The sequence below is a fragment of the Moschus berezovskii genome, chromosome 7 (genome assembly GCF_049115385.1).
Source record: "Moschus berezovskii isolate FMDL1 chromosome 7, NW_MosBer_1.0, whole genome shotgun sequence".
In the NCBI taxonomy this organism is placed as follows: Eukaryota; Metazoa; Chordata; class Mammalia; order Artiodactyla; family Moschidae; genus Moschus; species Moschus berezovskii.
In genome coordinates this window covers 119425314-119430709 of record NC_142466.1, presented here as the reverse complement: position 1 = coordinate 119430709, position 5396 = coordinate 119425314, and the positions used below count along the sequence as shown (strand labels likewise).

At 55.0% G+C, this 5396-nt stretch overlaps 1 long non-coding RNA gene across 1 annotated transcript; it reads left to right on the top strand.

Moving 5' to 3' along the window:
* Positions 1 to 745: 745 nt before the first annotated feature.
* Positions 746 to 4796, top strand: LOC148777515 (uncharacterized). The gene is made up of 3 exons (XR_016037936.1): positions 746 to 1749; positions 1838 to 2014; positions 4173 to 4796. It is a non-coding gene; the product is annotated as an uncharacterized LOC148777515 (long non-coding RNA).
* Positions 4797 to 5396: the final 600 nt, after the last annotated feature.

Sequence of the window (5396 nt, the reverse complement as noted above, 5' to 3'; positions counted from 1 at the left end):
TAGGCAGGTGGGATGGAGGTGTCCCGAGAAGAACTCAGAGCAGGCTGGCTTCCGCCCAGCACACTGACTCTTGTAAGGAACAAGAAGGAAATCAAAGAAGCTCTCAGAGCCCAGAGGCGGAAGGGTGGTGTTTGAGATGCCCTTGTGGTGCTGTTTCGTCGCTGTCATGTCTGTCTCTTTGTGACCCCGTGGACTGCAGCCCTGCAGGCTCCTCCGTCGGTGGGATTTCCCAGGCAAGAATACTGGAGTGGGTTACCATGTCCTTCTCCAGGGGCTCTTCCCGACCCAGGAATTGAGCCCAGGTGTCCTGCACTGGCAAGCGGGTTCTTTAGCCACCAGGGAAGTCCTTGAAACACCCAAACCACAGGTAAAGCTTAGATCGTCCCCAGGAGCCGATCTCCTTCCTGTTCTCTGACCCTGCGAGGCTGCAGCAGTGCTGGCCGTGGGCGAGTCACGGGAGCGAAGGACCCAGAGCCGAGGGCGCCTGGCTCCCCGGCCCTGCAGGGTCTCGCCAGGGCAGCAAGGGGCTTACGGGCGGTCCGCAGAGCTGCACCAGACTGAGACTCGGACGGCCATGCTCCCCATGGTCCCCACGTGCTGACCCAGTCCGGCTGCCCCCCAGCTCCCACGGATCTGCAGGTCTGCAGCCCCTTGTGCTCCAGAAGGCCAGCTGAGGGCCTGACTCCAGGGGTTGTGCCTGGTCGTCCAGTGGGTAGGCCACAGTTTAGAGTGGACTCGTTGTATTGTAAGATTTAGAGAAGAAAATGAAATTTCTAGGGCTTTTCCTGGACCTGAAAACAGAATGTTTAAGGAGAACGGATGGTGGGACTGTTCTAACTCATTTTTAGGAAAATCAAGGGAGGTCCTGCAAGACCTCCCTGGGGTCTCTCTTCTCCAGGGCTCCATCGCCGTGGCCAAGAGGAAGCGGGAAGGAAGCACATTCCTTGTCTGCTCAGTGAAGGGGAGCAAGTCCGCCCCTCTTGAGGAGGGCTGCTGGCATCAGGGCACGAGGCGAGAGGGCACCATCCCATCCCGGGGGCCAGGACAGCAGCTGCAGTGACCACAGGGGGCGCCACGGCCACGCGGCGGCTGGCAGCAGGGTCCCTGCTCCCCGCACCCAGGCCCGCAGCCTCTAACCCTGTCCAGCGACCTCGTAGCCTCGCCTGTCTTCAGATATGTTATTTGCAAAAAAGGATCATCACAATCGGCCTCCTGGTAAGGATCTTCACCTTGAAGAGCAGTGGAGCCACTGCTGATGGAACATGAAGAGCAGAATCAGCAGTGACTTTGTAAATTCAATTTTTACTTTATGAAGATGTAGGTCAGGAAGATCCCCTGGAGGAGGTCATAGCAACCGACTCCAGTGTTCTTGCCTAGAGAATCCCATGGACTGAGGCACCTGGCGGGCTCCAGTCCATGGGGCTGCCGAGTCGGACACGATTGAAACAACTTGGCATGCACGCAGGCATAGTTGATTTACAGGACTGTATGTAGCAAAGTGATTCAGTTTCACAACATTGAGGCCTCTGACACAGTCCAGCAGCCTCATCGCCTCGCATCCAGGGCGCCCAGGCCGTTCTCCGGTGGAGGCCGTTGCAGCGTTGAGCAGAGCTGCCTGTGCTGCCCTGCAGGCCCTTGTTACTTGTCTAGTTTAGATAGTGTGTGCACGTCAATCCCAGACTCCTGGTCACCCGTCCCCACAACCGTTCCCCTCTGGCAGCCGCAAGTTGTTTTCTGTGTTGTCAGTGGGTCAGTTTTCTCTCTTGTAATAAGTCCACTTGTACTGTTTTTTAGATTCCACATGTGAATGATATGATGTTTGACTTATTTCCCTCAGGATGGTCATCTCCAGGTCCATCTTTGTTGCGGCCAGTGGCGTTGTTTCTGTCTTTCTTGTGGCTGGGGAGCGGTCCATAGTGTGTCTGTGCCAAGTAGGAATTCACAGAGACAGACGGAGGGGCTCCCTAAGGAGTCTGTGCCTGGCTGGGACGTAAGAGCTCAGGAAAGACACGTGGTAAGTGGACAGCAGCTGCGCGGAGCACTTTCCTGGAGGGGTCGGTTGCCAGGGGCTCAGGCGGGGAGCAGAGGAGGGTGCAGGGTCACAGGAATAGCTCAGGTAATGAGGATGCAGAGAAGGGCAGACGCAAAAGCAGGACAGGGGCATGCAGGGGAGGGCCCGGGACTCAGTCCCACAGGGAGGAGGCGGGGGTGGATGCTGCATCCATGAGTACCCCCCGCCCCGGCGAGAGCTGGGGTCCGCTGTCGGCCTTCCGTTTCCAGTTACTCTGGGTCAAACAGGCGATGTCTTCACTAAAACTCTGTTGCCTTTCAATTCAAGCCTCTGAAATATTCCAGCAGCCTCTCCCTTTCCTGTTTGCTGAGTGCTCTTTTAAGAAGTAGTGGTGGGACAGGGGTAGGTCTCTGAGCCTGGTGGCTCCAGGAGCGTGGCTGTGCGTGCTCGGCCAGAGGGGAGCCACACTCAGGCATGTGTTAGAGCCTGGGCCATGCCAGGCGCTCAGCCTGAGCCCCCGCTGTCTGCACAGCAGGAACAGGTGGTGTGGAATTAAACTATATATATCAACGGCCTGGGCACAACGTCCTGGTAAGCTAACAGAAACATAGCTACAACTGCAGTTGAGCACAAATTCGAAGTCACATCTCAAGCACCCAGCCTCCCGAAGTTACAGAGCTGTGGTGTCTGCGGAGCACGCAGGGAACGCGGGGCTTCTGGCGGCATCCGGGGTGACGCGCGGCAGAAGTCGAGTTAGCATGCGTGCTCATAGTCCCCAGTCTGCTGCAATGAAGAGCTCTGGCCTCAGTGTCCCAAGAAGCGGGTTTGAGTCTCGGGCCCCCAGTTCCCAACATCTGTGAGTGTCGGGGCTCTCGGGTGCAGTGGGCGACCCAGCCTGGCGGAGACGCTCCGCGGACAAGAGGCCAGGGTGGCACCACATCCCGGCCCTGTGACTCCACCGACACTGAAGCACGCTCACAAGAAATGACGACCCCGGCTGTTCTCGGCGTTAATTTCTGTGCTGGGAGGGTTGCGGGCGGGCAAGCGAGGGACGCTGGCGGCTCGCGGCGGCTCGCGGCTCTGCAACTTGGGGCAAGAGATGCGGCCTCGGTCAAACCATCCAGCAGCACCTTTTCTACGAAGCCTGAGATGACGCTTGCTCGGTGTGGGAAAAAGGAGTTTACAGTGGAGATCAGACAACCCCACACCCTCTCCCTCCTCAAACCTCCAGGACCGGGAAGCCACCCAGGGCTCACACTCCCCGCCCCTGACCGTCTGTGCCAGCGACAAAGGACAGACTCCTCCCCCCACAGCCCCCACTCCACCCCGGTGACACCGCAGGCCCACAGGGCAGCTGTTTCTGCCAAACAGGCTTCCTGGCAGCGGTGACTGGGCCAGCGCCGGGCTGACAGTCAGACTTACAAAGGGGCAACCCCGACTCCAAGGCCACTCTGTTACATTAGAATGCCAGGCAGAGCTGTCTGGGGAATGACCCTGAGAGCCGGCGGGCTTCCTGCCTCTGAACAAAAACCTCAGACGCTGAAGGAGAGAATAAGACTGAGTCACTTTCAACGAATTTCACAGACGTTGAAATAGGCACCTCTGGAGTTTCGGGAACCTTCCAAACTCAAACGTGACCTCACTGTCAATGCTCAAGGTTTGGGTTTGAGAGTATCTGTTACCGTAAACATAAAAGGTGGAGAATCCACAAGATTTCAATCAGAAGGCTTAACACTCCACACCTGCAGAAGCAAGAGCGTGTCTGCCCAGGCCTTCATCACAGGAACTGCGTTCAAGAATCAGGATGGTCCCCAAAGGGGCGCCCCCAAAGGAGCGAACATGTTCTGAGAGGAGCCGATGGGGCAGGACACACACGGGACAGGAAAGATGTGGACTAGGAGAGACGGGAAAGGACAGACAGACACGGGACAGGACAGGACAGACAGACACGGGACAGGACAGAGCAGACAGACATGGGACAGGGCAGACAGACACGGGACAGGACAGACAGACATGGGACAGGACAGACGGGACAGCACAGACACAGGACAGGCTGCAGGGACCCACGTGGGCTCAGATCTGGGTCCCGCAGGGCTCCCACCGTGGTGGACCTGGTGCCCACGCCCACCTCCTGCCCATTGTCTCTCCTCTGTGGTTACAGGTCGACCAGCGCCACTGTTGAAGCCAAGGCTCCCACCGTCCACAGTGGGGATTCCAGGGAGTTTAAGGCTCTTGCAACTTTGGGGAGACCCACTCCGATCACTGTCCTGCTCCCTCATTTTCTGTCTCAAAGGTCCTGGGGTCCCGTGGCTACAGCTGCAGGAGGTGATGAGGGGGTAAAACCAGAAAAACCTCAAGTTTCCTTCCTGAAACTTTGTCAGAAAATACTTTCTTTGCCCCTAAATACATTAAAAATGCATGTGATTCACTAAGCTCATGAAAGAATCTTCTGGCAAATCATCTGCAAATGGAACACAGCTATTTATGTCATTGCATGCGTGCTCACTCAATCATGGTCGACTCTGCGTGACCTTGTGGGCTGCAGCCCACCAGCCTCCTCTGTCCATGGGACTCTCCAGGCAAGAACACTGGAGTGGGCTGCTGTGCCCTCCTCCAGGGGATCTTCCCGACCAGGGATCAGAACTGTGTCTCCTGCACTGGCTGGCAGGTTCTTTACCGCTGAGACATCTGGGAAGCCCCATGTATGGCCCTGAGCACACATTTTCCCCCACAGGAAATAGCTGCAAATATTTTAGGAAGGCACTAGGAATGTTTCCACACATTCTCCTTTTTCTTTAAATGAGGACCTTATATTTTTAAAGGAGATGTTAGGCTAGTACAGAGACGTCACTGCTCCCCAGCTGTTGAAATTGCTTAAATCTGTATTATCTTTCTTATGACTTCACATTTTTATTATGAAATATGCAAAAAATACGTAAAGCTAATTGACAGCTTAATAAATTATTATAAAGAAACTCATGAAAACCATCAAGATCAGGAAACTAGATGTTGTCATAATCATCTCAAAGATGAAAAAAAGGGCTTTCTTAGTGGCTCAGATGGTAAAGAATCTGCCTGTAATGCAGGAGATCCAGGTTCAATTCCTGGGTCGGGAAGATTTCCTGGAGAAGGGAATGGTAACCCACTCCAGTATTCTGGCCTGGAGACGCCCATGGACAGAGGAGCCTGGGAGGCCACAGTCCATGGGGTCGAAAAGAGTCGAACACGACTGAGTGACCTAACGTTCACTTTTTTCACTTTTCATAATCATCTCAAAATCCCCTCATGTGCCTCTTTCCAATTCCCGCCTATAATCTAATCTCCCTGTTGGTTTCTTTATATCAATCTCTCTCCCTACTTTCTAAAGCAAGACACAAATGACTTT